This window comes from Astatotilapia calliptera, chromosome 7 (genome assembly GCF_964374335.1).
Source record: "Astatotilapia calliptera chromosome 7, fAstCal68.1, whole genome shotgun sequence".
Lineage (NCBI taxonomy): Eukaryota > Metazoa > Chordata > Actinopteri > Cichliformes > Cichlidae > Astatotilapia > Astatotilapia calliptera.
Window position 1 is genome coordinate 56,454,445 of NC_137428.1, and position 14,663 is coordinate 56,469,107.

General features: G+C 39.0%; 1 protein-coding gene across 9 annotated transcripts in view; it reads left to right on the forward strand.

The window, feature by feature from the left end:
• The window catches only part of megf11 (multiple EGF-like-domains 11), an 84,622-nt gene that overhangs the window by 1,114 nt on the left and 68,845 nt on the right, over positions 1-14,663 (forward strand). The gene's annotated exons all lie outside the window — the stretch shown is intronic.

Genomic DNA, 14,663 nt, shown 5'->3' on the forward strand with positions numbered 1-14,663 from the left:
CAGATCTGCACCATGGTTTAATCATGAAATCATTACTGCTGCTGATTTCCTTTGTGGGAGAATAAACAAAACCAAGAAACCCGTCTCTAAAACATACAGTTTTGATGATATCACTATCAGTTACACAACGCACAGACACACACAGAGAAATACGCACACTGTAGCTACTGTTGCTTTGCCCTGCTGGCGCTGCATACATTGTTCCACATACTCAGCATGGGTTCTCTGCATTATAGCAATTTGTCATAAAGTCATTTATCAGGGATGCACCGTGACACTACAGCAGTGAAGGTTTAGTTTTTGAGTGAGACTTGGACACTTGGTGTGTGCTGTTGTGTTTCCAGAAACTCTGGCTTGTTCATTGTAACCCCTTTCAAGACTCCACTTGATATTCACAGCTTCATTTCTGAATATTCAAGGCTACACAATTAGTTAAATCACACCGCAATTTTAATGTTCTGTGTTCATTTAGTTTTTTTGTTCTCCAGTTAACTGGAGCACATCAATAATTCACAGTGTCCTAACTCATGTTTAACAAATACTGCCTTTATATTTAGATCATCTGTTCCTTTGTCAAATCAGCTGTTATTCTGGACCACCATGACCTGTCAAAATATTAGAAAGCGTGGGCAAATATTGCTCCCATTTTCCTTTCTTTATGCCCACAGTTCAGCTTTAGGCTGTCAAACAAGTTGACAAAATCACCATATTCCTTTTTCATACCTGCCTATTGTCCCGTGAAAATGGAGTATCTTCAAATGTCAGGCCTTTCACAAATATAAAAAATGACCTTGTGTTCGGCTTTGTGTCAATAAATCATGTAAACACTGAATGGATAATAGCTTTTTAAGTGTTTATTTAGTTAAAGAATCCTTCACTTTGTCTGACAGGTTAGGGAATCATTTCATCTAACAATCACATTTACATTTTTCTTGCTAATATTACTGTGAATAACAATACCTAACTGTAATATATTTTTTTAGTCTTTTGTAGATAATTAGTAAAAGAAAAACAGTCATCGTCTTTTAGTAGTTCACTCAATCTGTCAGGGCATAGCAAGTGCTTGGAAAATGGGAGAAAATATATATATAAAAACAAAAAAAAACAAAAAAAAACAAAAAAAACAACAAAAAAAAAAAAAAAATATATATATATATATATATATATATATTAAAACATTGATATCCAGAGTTAGGGCTGGTTAAAGCTGTGATTTTAAGCAACACTTTCCTCTAATGAGGGGTCATGGAGCCAGAAACCAAAGTAATACTCTGTTCAGCTTCAGTGGTTTCAGCTCTCAGTGGAGCCAAGGACGACATTTGCCGCTCAGACACCGTAAATTCTGATGTTGTTTACTGAACAGATGCATATTTGTCTTATTTTGGGGGCTCACTTAAAGGATCACTGTGTCCGGGGCACCTAAGTGCCTCGTGCATTCAGTGGAGGTCATTTTTTTGCAGGCATTTTACAGTCTAGTAAACCCTTTCAACTGGAAATCCCGATGTTTGGCTCAATCAATATGTTTAATTAGGGCTGATTAATGGAAGCAGATAGCTGTGGAAGGCTGACCAATTTCTCTCATCTCAAGAAAAAAGAAAAAATTCATTCCATGGTGGTAATGTGATTTTTATGTAGCAACTCACAGTATTCATTAAACCGAAATTGTAGGGATTAAGTATACATGTATAGTTTACATTTCCGTTTCTATAGATGACCTAACAATCTTTTTCAGTAACTACATTTAAGATTTGACCAGCTGGGGGTTGAAACTCACACAGGCTCAATATAATCTCTTAAACACATGTGAATTAAGGGATTTGAAAACACTGCTTCGTGCATATGTTTAGAAATAGTTTTCCCCGCAGGCGTAGACATAGACTGTTGGCAGTGTGAAATCTCTCCATTAGTGTATTGGGATTTGCAGAACTACAACTGCTGTGTACTGTTTGGGGGTTGGGTCTGGTTCAAAAGGGCAAATCCTAAAAAGTCGTCTCAGTCTTATAAATCTGACACTGATTTTGAAAACTGCATGTGGACACCTCAGCATAGTGCTGTGTTTCAGGGCTTAGTTTCTTTTCGAATTTGCTGTAATGAACACTGTTTTCTGTCAGTCCCTCAGAAGTAACAGCTAGTATGACCTTTATTCTGCAAATTAAGCCGTTTTTGCTTTGCAATGACTGATAGATCTTATTATTTCAGCAAAAGTGCATTGAGCATTGAGCAAATACCCTGGAGCCATAGCAACTGCATTAACAAAAGTTAATGAAATATATGGAGGCAGGACCTAGACTTTGCTTTACTTTTGAAAGCTGTGGCATTTACATTTTGCGCTGAGTAGAGGGAGTGAAAACGGTTTATCCCTCAGCGTACACCCACAACCTACCTCGTCTGTAGACATAAATTTGCAGTAGCCAATATTGTAGCGTTACCAGTAAAAATAGACACGTTTGTTACAGGTGATTTTATTTATTTATTTATTTTTTGTTCAAGAGCATTTGGCTTTTCTTGTAAGTGGGGATTATAAGGAAAAGTCACAGTTGTGCATGTTGTGCATCACAAAAAAGTTACATAAGTGCAAAGTGATGCAAAATTTTAAAGGCCAATAAAACGTCGTCGCTAGCTGGCATTAAAAAACAAAAAGACATCTGCAATTTAGATTGAGCTACAATTCCACATTAGGTTTCCCAAGGGTCTGGTCATGTCTGCATCTGATTATCCTTGCATACATTTAATTAATAATTCGACAATGCATGGCATTGATGCCGGTCAGCCAGCATTCTGCAGGGGAATAGATTGGCTCTGCTTGATATCCAGCCACAGCCTCTTAGCGAGGAACAAGGAAACGATGAGCTCAGGCAGATTTCAGATACACGAGCTCGTGCGGAGCTGCGTTAATCCTCCCTCCCTCAGGTGCAGTCTTGGGGAGGAACGCCGTGGACTACAGCTCACCACAGATAGTTGGCCAAGCTCTGATTAATGCACTCATCAGTTCTTTTCTTGTTGGTTTTAATGACAAGTATGTCCCTTGCGGGAATTTGGTGACTTTTTACAAATACTGCTGATGCATCTGCTTGGATCTGCCGCTTTTCCCTTCCCCGTATTGTGTAGAGAGCCCTGGTAGAACGCCCAAGTTTTTTGACATGACTAGGCTGTCAGTTACAGTGCAAGAGACCACATGACATATTTTCTACCAAGAGATACAGGATACATGAGCTGAGGAAATGAACAGTGATAATATCTCAGCATGTTGGGATGTGTTGTGCTTTGCTGATAAGGCTATTATTCATTATTATGCCTTAGACAGCAGAAATCCACTCTCCATCTCAGGCATATGCTTTTCACACATAGTTTACTTACTGCTTACTAATTACTTTGGAGTTAAAAATGATTTAATCGCTTATGTGGACTGTAAAGAAGCCACAGATATTCACTAAGCTAATCTTTCCTTTTGAGAGCTCAGGCTGTTGAGCAGAAGTAGAAAAGTGAATTATTGGCTTGTCAGAAACATGATGAAATTTAATATTTAATTTGACAGCATCAAAAAGGTACCGATAGGCACTAAGAATGTTTTAAAATGAGTTAGAATAGATGTGATAGATTTCACAGAAGTCCCCAGAAATCTTAAGGAGAAGATGATTCATAACTGTGGTCAAAGACTAAGGCAGTTTGTAGCGCCTGCTAAACAGAAAATCCTAACAACAGCCATTCATCTTAAAAAGGGCTTTAAAAACTTAAATGTTCCCCAGCATATTTAATGTTGTTATTTTTGCATTGTTTCCTCAACCAAACAAATCGGGTCTGAGTCACAAATTTGACAAACAACCACAATTTATCACTCACATCAAAGAATTGTAGTGTTGTGTCTCAGTAGGCAAAGTGAAATGGAAATTATTATTCACGTTTTATATTGTGCAGTAATTCAGCAACATGATCAATGGCTTATGATCATCATCCTGACAAATGCAGACAGAGTTGTGGTCATGCCACATTTAGCTGCCCTTATGTGATTGATGATTAAAGCAGACAAATGATTCACTGTGCTCAACTGTCCATTAGTAGTATGATGCCTATTAGAGGGTGATATTTTGCCTCTGGCACCTTTCACACAGGGACCTCGTCACACTATTTTTTTTTCTCTGTCTGTTGACAGGGATGTGCGTCAGAGTGTATGTTTCTGAATAAGTAAATATAAGCTTATTTTTTTATTTAAAAACCAAAAAATATGTAAATGTATGACACCTGACATACAACATATTGCTGTCACATCACTGTCACATGCTGTGCACCGTCGTAGCAAATGTTTTAGCTGCATCTCCTCTCGGCTTGTCTGATCAGTTCCAGTGAGAATACTTTGGAGCCTTTCCAATGTCTAGTGATGGATCTTTGTGTTATCAGTGAGACGCTTTGAGCCCTGTAACATAAAGCCCCAGCGCTTATTCAGCACCGCGTACCTTGCCTGTGATCAATGGCCAGCAGTCAGGACACTGAATGGAGCACAGATTGAACCACATCTGGGATTTGGATGCTGAATAACAGCCCACTCAACAGGGGTGACTCATGAATAATGCACCAGCCAGCTGAGTGTCCCATCTCCTTTGGCCCCTTACTGGTGATGCTTTTGCACTCAGACCTGTCCAGGGAGCAGAAGGTCAGTGCACAAACACTTGGCACCCCTAGCACCAGCATCAGGCATCCCTGCCCACCGCAACCATGTTATAATGGAAAGCATAATGGAATAGAGGCTGAAAGAAGCACGTAAGGGAGATGTAGCTTCCATTTACAACAATGATCATTTTTTATTAGGTTTTTATAGATTTTAGGAGCATTTTTATATACAACACAAAGCGGTCTGGGTTGAGATGGCACGGAAAACTGCAATTTAACAACCTTATGTTGTTTTTATTTCACTCAGGTCATGGAGACATGCTATTTTCCTTGACAGATGTCATAAATTAAAAATGAACAGGTTTGCAGTTCATAAAACAGTAAGTATATGTTGCTATATTGTTTTGCAACCTGTGCACTATTTCTACATTTCACTGCACTATGATATTTACAGACTTTAGTGACAGACCGATTAATTGGTTGGCCTATGAATGCGGACACATCTGCATTGCAGGCAGAAAAGCTCATGTTGGTTGACCACAGCTGTAATATACGACACAATTATATTGTCGAGTTCTACACCGCAGGATGAGCTTTAACAGTGCGAGCATCTCATGAATCAGATGATTTATACTGAATACATTTTAGTGCATTGTTTTCTCAGCCTAGTGGTTATATTCTGTTTCCCAGTTATTATTCAAACAAATTTCTAATGACTTTCATTGGCTTTGTGTATGCATTGGATTTTATGGATTTGTTGCATTTTGGCTTTATTTAACATATGATTAAAACAGGCGTCCTCATGTGTTCATTATGCAGGCTGAACACAGCCACACAAACGCCTCTCTTTTGTTCATTTTTTTAAATGTATTCAGTCTAAGTAGGCACATTTTGCTCAAGTGGTTTCAAGGACATTTAAAAGGTCATGACGGCAAAAATTGGGCGTACATCGTGCAAATCGAGTTGATGGAGCTCTCATTTCACCAAATGGAGATCACCTGGTTTGGATCCTTTGTGCACCGGTAGCGCATTTTCAGATTTAATAATCATGATGGTAAGTCATTCTTCATTCAGTCATTGACTAGTGATCCAGAAGGTCAACGTGCTGCACTATCGGAGAGAGCACACCACTGAGAGGGAAGTAGGAGGTGTAGCTTTTAACAGAAAGAGTTGATGTTTTATTCTGATTTTTTATTTTTTGGAAAAGAAGCATTAGTTAGAGTAGGCTAACTAATGCTTCTAAGTAAGCTGGTGATTCACTCAAGTCACTCAAGTACACACATGTAAGTCAGTTTTCAGGTACATTATTCTGACAGCAACTTTAATAATTCTGCCATTTTTTTTGATGAGCTACCATTTAGAAACTAGTGCTCGATTATCAAAATTTCAAATACCTAAATTATTAGCACATCCACTTAGGGGAGATTCCCCCTTGAAATTCATCACTTCATTTCAGTGGCTGTTCATAGCTGTTTGTCATTTCACAGCAAATCAAAGATAATAGAATTGCAAAAAAAGAAATAAAACACATTTATGCATTATTACTTATTTTTTAAGATGCTTTTACTCAAAATGTCAGGTATTGGTAAAGCGTAAGTAAATTACAGGATTATTTCAGTTACAAAACAGAAAAAAGCAACCGATTTACCCACTCAAACAAAAAATAGTCCAATAAAACGTACAGAGAAAAGAGCACAACTACACAATTTTTAAAAAAAATATTGTTGCAAAAAAGAGGAAGGTCATTTTTGTCCAAATGCCATCCTTCTAAAGTCATCAAGAGTGCTTTGATGAATGATTGTTCGATAACAATTTTGAACATATCCTGCCACTCATCTCAGTTTTTTTTTTATCCTTTGTAGCTGTTACAGCCACTAAGTTGAGAAGTAATTACCTGGACTATGAGGTGTTACAGTGGTAAAGTGATGTTTGATAATTCAGCATTAATAATTTGTTCGTACCATAAGATAAAGTCACTTCAGAGCTGCTTCTTTTTAATTCACTTGAACTCTGAGTCAATTGTTTGACAGTACATTACTTCATTGAAGTAGCCATTTGTATTCTGAACTTTTGCTTGCTTGTAAGTAAAGGGTTTGAGTAGTCTCTCTACTGCATTGCATGCATCAGTATAAAATGATATGTTTTCCCAAGTGTAATGTAAAGTCCTCTGATATCTCAGAGGATTGTCTGCACAGAAAGCAAAGTGCATCCACGCGCAGTGGCTTTTCTCTTCCTTGCTCCCCGCGTCTGCTTCACACACCACTTACCCTGCGACATTTGGGACGAGTTTCTCACTGCTTGGCTTCTCACATCTTGGACACTGACACAAAATAAATGAAGACACAAAGAAGACACAAGGTTCAGAGTTGGAAGGGGTTGGTGGCTGAGGTGTGAAACTATTGGGGTGTAAAATTGCCCTGGCAGCCGCACTGTTGTTTCAGCATTTCATGGTGAGCTGCTCAGCTAGACTTTACTTGACTTTTCTGCCTCCTTCGATCCACCTCCTTTTATTTGTGTTTCTGTCCACACTATACCTTTGCTTAATTTGTCCACAGCACTGTAGCTGTACAACTAAAATACAGAAATGAACACATGGCTTGGCTGGGCCGCCAGGCAGAGAGCAGCTGAATATTACAGTGGTTCAGTTTTGTTCTCCACTGGAGAATGATCCTGGTGAGAGAGCAGACGGTTCAACAGGCTAATATTCACACATTAATTTGCCCAAAGATGTCCAACTGTTCTCCAATAGATCTCATTACGTGCAATCAGTCACAGGCTGGCTAATTGTCTGTGTGGTGTAGGAAAGCTTTACTGGTGCATATAGGAATGACTGGTGCTTCCTCCTGGTGGCGGCAGGAGGCCATGCCCAGGCTGTGAAGAGAGAACAGACGTGGTGCAGAGGGCACTGCAAAACATTTGGCTGTCAGTATGATGCCTAGGGTTTGTTATTAAAAGCATAGGGCGAAACACAGAAACTATTCTGAGCAGCAGGCAAAGCTATGTGACATCAGGCACATTGTTATTTTGCTTCATTAAGTGATGTTGTTTCACTAATTAGTTTTCTTGCCTAAAGCTTGTAATTGGTGACATGTTTATGACTGTATGTGCCATGCCTGTTATGTGAGGAACCCAAACATGATTAATTACCAAAAAAAAAAAAAGTTTGACATTAGAATAAGCACAAGAAAAACGACGTTGTAATTGCTATACGCTGTACTCCATTATCTATATTAGTGCAGTGCCTGCTGTCAGAGACATTTTAGCGTCAGCAGAGGCAGATGTCATAATCAGTGGAGATTTATTTAGAAACTGTGTTATCCGAATTGAGGACATCATTATGAAGAATGTCACATCATCTGTGCGGTCACAAATCAAGCAAAAGACCCTACGATGCAATCACATTGTCGCATCATGCCATACATTTGCATGTGACAATTATGCTTAGTATCAGAGGCGACGTGATGACTCTAACCTTCTAGAAGCTGTCCCTGCCACTCAGCAGCTATCCCTGTAATGCCTTCAAGCAATCTTTTACAAGACTAAGCCACCCAAGTCTCCCAATTTAGTGAGGCTAGAGCCATAACTGCAATAGATGGGTCGATGAGATATAAAAAAAACCTCATATACAATCACCAGTCAAATTTTTTTCAGCAGGTTCTATTATTACTATGCATGCAGAGTTTCACGGCATTACTGCCTCATTTACAGCCCAACATAGAGTGCCAACATGATCATCCAAGCAGAGCAAAGCATTAAGCCAATAAAAAAATAGTTCATTTACCCATATCTTTACTATAATAAATAGACACACCTGCCACCACACAGCTAAAACGATCCTCAACCTCATCTGTGTGTGTTTTCATTATAAAGCAGGTGATTGGCTCTTTGTAGGGAGCAGTGGAAAGCTGCTGTCTCCCATAGATTTCTTATTCACGGGCCTTTAAGTGCTACGTCTGCCTAAAAATCCGGAGAACAGGAGCACATAGCCAAAATCAAAGCACTTATCAAAAAACGGTCCCTAAACTCAGCAATGTACTTGCTTTGGTTTCTAGCAATACAGCCAGCAAATCGATGAATAGAGAGTCCTCGATCTGATAGTCACCAGTGCTTTGCTCAGTGGTGCAGTGGTTAGCACTGTCTCATAGCTAAGAAGGTTTTGGGCAAAAACCTGCGCACTGGGTTGTGCAGTGTCAGCCTTCTACAGCCTTCAGGTATCTTTGCATCAGCAAAGTTAGATATCACACTCATTGGAAGTTTATTCCAACTAACCATGTTATCTGAACTGTGACATTGTTATGAGGCCACAGAGGAGTGTGGCATAATCTGTGCGGTCACATATCAACCATAATGGCCTATTCCCACTGAACGCATCATTTGTCACATAAAATTATGGGCAAATTTAAACCTGCTGGAGCCAGCGAGACCCTTCCTGCATTCATCCTCTATGGAAGTGGGGTCCACTTTCAGGAGCATGTTTGTGAATGGTTTAAACTTGTGTCACCTGTGACATCATGCGTCAGGTCAGAGGTGGCTAAACCCTAAGGTCAGACCACAGCTCATCTACATGACCTCAAGCTCTTGCAGTGCTCCTACTCCTGCTCCCAGCAGTACACCCGCTAAATATGATGTAGATCATTTGGTGAAATATGTGAAGGACAGACAGACAGGGGTTTCTTGATTTATTAGTGAGATGTGATGATTATGTTTACTCACATTAGTTTCACATTTTCTGCTCTTTCTTTGAACCACTTCTGAACAGATGGCTGGAGTGACTGTGCTGCTCTCCTCCCTTGTGAGTCTGATTTTAGATTCATAAAGCCAACGTTAGACTAGATTAGTTTCTCTGATGTCTATAAAGCAATTTCTCATTATTGCCCGTGGTTGAAAGTGGGATGGGAGTACACAGGGCAGTGTTTGTCTGCTCCGACAGGCTGCGAAAAATCTTTGTGCCCAGAGTGAAAGAAATAAAAGTATGAGGACAGGCTCCCTCCAACGGGCTGAGTCTGGTGTTGGCATGCCCTGCGGTAAGGCAAGGTTATTCAGATGAAAGATGGTGTTGAGATTAGTGAGCCCTGCCTGAGCGCATGGACGTCCAGCATTCCGCACTGCGTGATTTATGAGAACCATGATATCAGCAGTCGCCACATGAATAAACCATGTGGGCAGAATTAAGCTTCTGTTAAACGACGCACAGCATTTTCCCAGGTGCTTCACCAGCCAAAGTGAAATCACATTCGTGGATGTTGTTGTTGCTACATGAGACTTTAAAAGCAGAGGATGTTTTAATTTTTCCTCTCTCTTTCCCAGTAATTCCCATGGCTTCGGCAACACTTCCAGGTAATTGTTTTGAGCTTATTAATAGTTTGTAGAGCCCCTTGGCACGAAGGCTTGACGTAAGGCAACGTAACTAAGCTCTCATTATCTATTCAATACCAGAATAAATGCATATATTGATATATTTAAACTGTCCTCCTGCGGCTAATGGTTCTTTCATTACAGTCATTTAGCGTGTCAGATACTTACCCCAAGATGAGCTCTTCAGATTGTGTGTTTTCTATAGGCTAAAATATTTGCTGCCATACAATTGAATTTCTCAGCTTGAATAACTGCATTAAAATTCGGAATTCAAATCACTTGATTGGACTTTTCTGATCAAAAATCTGGAACAAAAACAAGTTTCAACCATAACAAACACTAACAAGTTGAAAATGAAAGTTTAACAGTCCAATTAAATAATTAATAGCAATTAATGTAATTACTGAAAATCGTTAAACTGGAGAAGCTACTTTGCACATAACAATTTTTAATCATTTTTTTTAAACTAAAACAATAACACAAGCAACATCACGTTGGGGTTGAAAGTCACATATTTAAGAGAAGAACTGCACTGCAAACCCAGGATGTCAAGTCTGCAAGATGTGGGAGGGGTAGTAGTAAATGCCAGCAGTAAAGGGAAGGGCTTTTGATCCATACTAAGGAGTATATGTATAGTTATCCTCACTTATGGCTCTTTCTCCCAACCTGTTGTGCTTTGTGGAAGCACAAATATACTACAGTACCTCTTTAAACTTAGGCTGAAATAATGTTTGGACAGATAATTTGTTATTTTCCTTATCTACGTGTGGATTTGAAATAATAAAAAAAGTCTGAAATAAAGTGAGAAACAAAAAACTCATTTGAGGATGCGAATCAGGCTAATCTCAATAAGACTGATTGTGCCAATTTTTAAGATAAAGTCCGCTGAAAATAAAATGGCTGCTTTTGTCTATCTTTTGTTTTTTAAATACACTACTTCGCCAGAGGCACAATGTACAGTGAGGTGCTGCGGCAGCAAGAAGCAGCAGTTTTTCGTGGGAAACTACATACATATTAATGCATATTAATAATAGGAATATTGCGCGTCTGTCTTCCTGTCCATCTTCACTCACTGATTGAAAAATCTTATTCAAATGCCTATAGCTAAAGCAGGGGGAACTATTCTTTTCTGGCCTGTATAAAATAATCTGAACACAGTATGCCCTCTGTCCTCAGAAATGAGTTGAACTGCTAATGTCCATAACCATAACTAAGCAGTATTATGGCGAGTATCCAGCCTGAGATTGAGAGATTGTGAAATTAATCCTTGGCTGGATCATGTCAAGCTGGCATTCCTAATCACTGAAGTGTAATAAATAGAGAAGTACCCTAGAGAGAGAGATCAGGTATAAGGCATTGCTGCCTTGGCTCCACTTCATCCTGTCAGCATTACTGAGATTCCCATAAATGCAGCGACAAACACTCTCTCGGGCTTTATGACTTCAGTACTCTTGCCATGCTAGTGCATGCACTTAGTCTCTTTAAAGTGATTTGTGTATAGAGAGGAACAGAACAAGTAATGTGAAGCAACAAAAAAAACAAAAAACAAAAAAAAATACGTAAGTAAAAATACAAAAATGTAAAAATCACCAGCATTCAAACGTGCAATCAAGTCACTCCTGTTATTAGGAAACTATTCTTAAACATAAGCACTCATTATGTTGGTCCTGTTGGAAGCAAACTGTTATTATACTAATATTATTTGATATTATTAATAGGTATATGATACGGGAAACAGTATTTTAGTCTCATGATTTGAGGCGGAGGCAAGTTTGAAATAAAAAACTGTTAAATCTATAGCAATTTAGGTCACAGACAAAAAATATGTAGAAAACATAAAGATGTCACAAATTTAGTCAGCAAAGTAACTACTACCTGTAGCACTTTATATATTAATAATGTCACACTCTGATGCCAATCATAGTCTTAATAATATATCTGTATTTATAAATAGCACACTAAGGAGGAGTAATGCTATATAAATGATGAATTAAGCACTTACTAATACCTTAATAATGCTTAATAGTGTGACATTATTATAACGTGCTACCAAAAGTATTTATAATAATTTAACTTTGAATATAATTGATTATAAAGTAGCAAATGCTCAAAAATAAAGCACCAGTACCCTCAGATTATAGTTACTATTGGTTCTCATTAGAACACTCATAAAGCTTTGAAATATACATACAAATATACAACTCATAAGCAGATTTTAGAACCTAGTTTTTGTAGTTTTGTTGTACCTGCAGAGAAACCATCTCTTTCTGGCCTCTTAACACTCAGGTATTTGGCTGAAACCAGGGGAACCAGAGCGTACAGTGTGCCACACTGTGGCCTCTGTAATGAGGCCTGACTCCTAATGACTCACAGCCCCCAGCAAGAGATAGAGGTGGCCAGCAGTGGGGCTTATCTCATTGGCACTCTGTGCTGCGTGGTTACTGCTGTAACCTTTAGATCACTTCAGATTAGGCTGCTGCGGGAATCCTTCAGTAGTTATTACAAAACAGATTGAGCGGCTGGAAGAATTCTCATAAAAGTTGTATACGAGCCCTCCGCTTGAAGTTGTGATAATAGGCTGATTGTGCAAAGACATGTTACAGGCTGAAGCTCGTGACTGATCGGCGTTCTCTAACGCTGCCTCAGATAAGGCTGCGATGCCATTGTTTTTGTTGACTGCTTTTGATTATGTAAATTCACACAAGCTAGCGGAAACAGAGCATTGTGATAAATTTAGCACTAAGAAGGTCCTGAAAGCGGCAGGGGGTCCACAGAGTGGAGGTGAGCTAACTTGTGCTAGTCAGTCATGCCTGCTGAGCATCATTCATGGAAGAGTGCAGGAGTTGGTCAGCCAGGGGACAGGGTGGTTAATTGCACTGCACTTTAATAAGTCACACACTGAAGACACATGGCTTTAATCACGCAGACGTCCCCGCTGATAGGCAGTGCAAGGGACAAAGGTGGCTCCGTCTCATCGGACTTAATGTTTCTGCAGGCAGGTGTCCGATGTAAACTGCGGGTGTTCCTGTCAAGATTCAGAAGTTCATATAATCACGTACACACACCTTCACTATACTCTGCCGCTTGTTCTTTGCACTCGTCTAACCTCGGTACCTAAATGATGTTGCTATTTCAGCTGTTTTTTCACTGGGAGCAGCACAGCGGTGGGAAGGTTTCATTGTCACAGTAATCAAAGTGGTGACGAGCAGAAGTGAAATACATTTAGGTTGAGTGAGGTCTCTGGAGAGCATTTTGTTGGTGTAAACACTTTTCTCGTCAAAAAAGAGGGAATCTATTTTCAGGGATTTGAGCAGATACAGTGCGAAGTCATACAGGAGAGCCCCGAGTGATAACCGTCATATTCATCCAGCTTGTCTTTTATTCAGTGCTCTCTGTACGGAGAATCAGCAATGAAGAGAAGTTATTCAACATTAATTAAAGGGCGTGTTGCTTGCCCCCAACAATGCATTCTAATGTTAAAATCCATGTTAAGGGAAATAGCAAACATGTGATTAGGCATTGCAAAATGTTAACTAGGTCTTTGTCCTTGACATTCACATTTTTAATGTCACTAAGCTGTTCCTGACGCATGCTGCGCTGCACACATATATCTCACTGGAGGTAGATTTTGTCCAAATCTAACAGGATTTGCTAGGATTTGGAATTAAATCTCCACGTAGGGTTTGATTTCCAATCAAAATTGGCCACTGCATTTTGTTCTGCCTTTGATGGTTTAAAAAAAAAAAAAAAACGATCTCACTTCAGTCATTTTTTTTTTTTTTGCTGCAAAATGAGACTGTTATTTTAAATGTTGCCATAAGAGACAGTCAGCCTGATATCAGTCTGACAGCAACCAAATGGGATCAAGTTGGCTATTACATCCAATCTGTTTTTGATAATACAGCTTGTAATTGTGATAAATCATCGAAAATCACACATCTGTTGTTTACATAGATGGAAACTCACAAATAACAGAAATGTACATTTAACTGTTACATTTGTGCACAGCAGCCTTCCTGTCCTATAGAAATATAACCGGACTACAACCAGTCCCTACAGCCGAGTCCCCTCAAGTTGGCTCATTGACAAAGACTCATTCAAACTGATGGCAACATGTTGGCTATCTGTCACCTTTTTTAAATTAGAGATTAGTGATTATTTGCAAACCTTCAACAACGTCTCTGAGTGTGACTGCAGTCATCCCAAGTGAGACTGTGACTGTTTGGAGAAAGTTTGCCTCCTCTTAGCCGACCTTGTGATCAATAGTGTGCAACACCATCAACAGTTTGGTGAAAAAATTCAAAACAATCACAAAGTAGCCACGGGGTTTTCTTTTTTGTTCCTTTTATTGTAGATGCAAGATTTCCATCCTATTTTTTACTTGTGAGACTGACCCATTAGCTTGCTCTGAATATAGACATAGCTTTGTCAAGCTAAGTGCACCCAGCTAATTTAATGAAAGCTTACTCAAGCCGGCTTGTTCTTAACATTCCCACAGTATTTTAATTTATTTAATAAAATATCAATATTTGGTGTCTCTGTGTCAACATAATATCCATAGACAAAATATTGCAATACTATGCTGTATTGATTATTTTTCCCCACAAACCTAATAATTACGGTGATAATTTTAACCCAATCAAATCAAGCATTCTCTTGATGCTTGTTGTAATAACAGTGGGAGTGCATTGTTTTGTATTTGT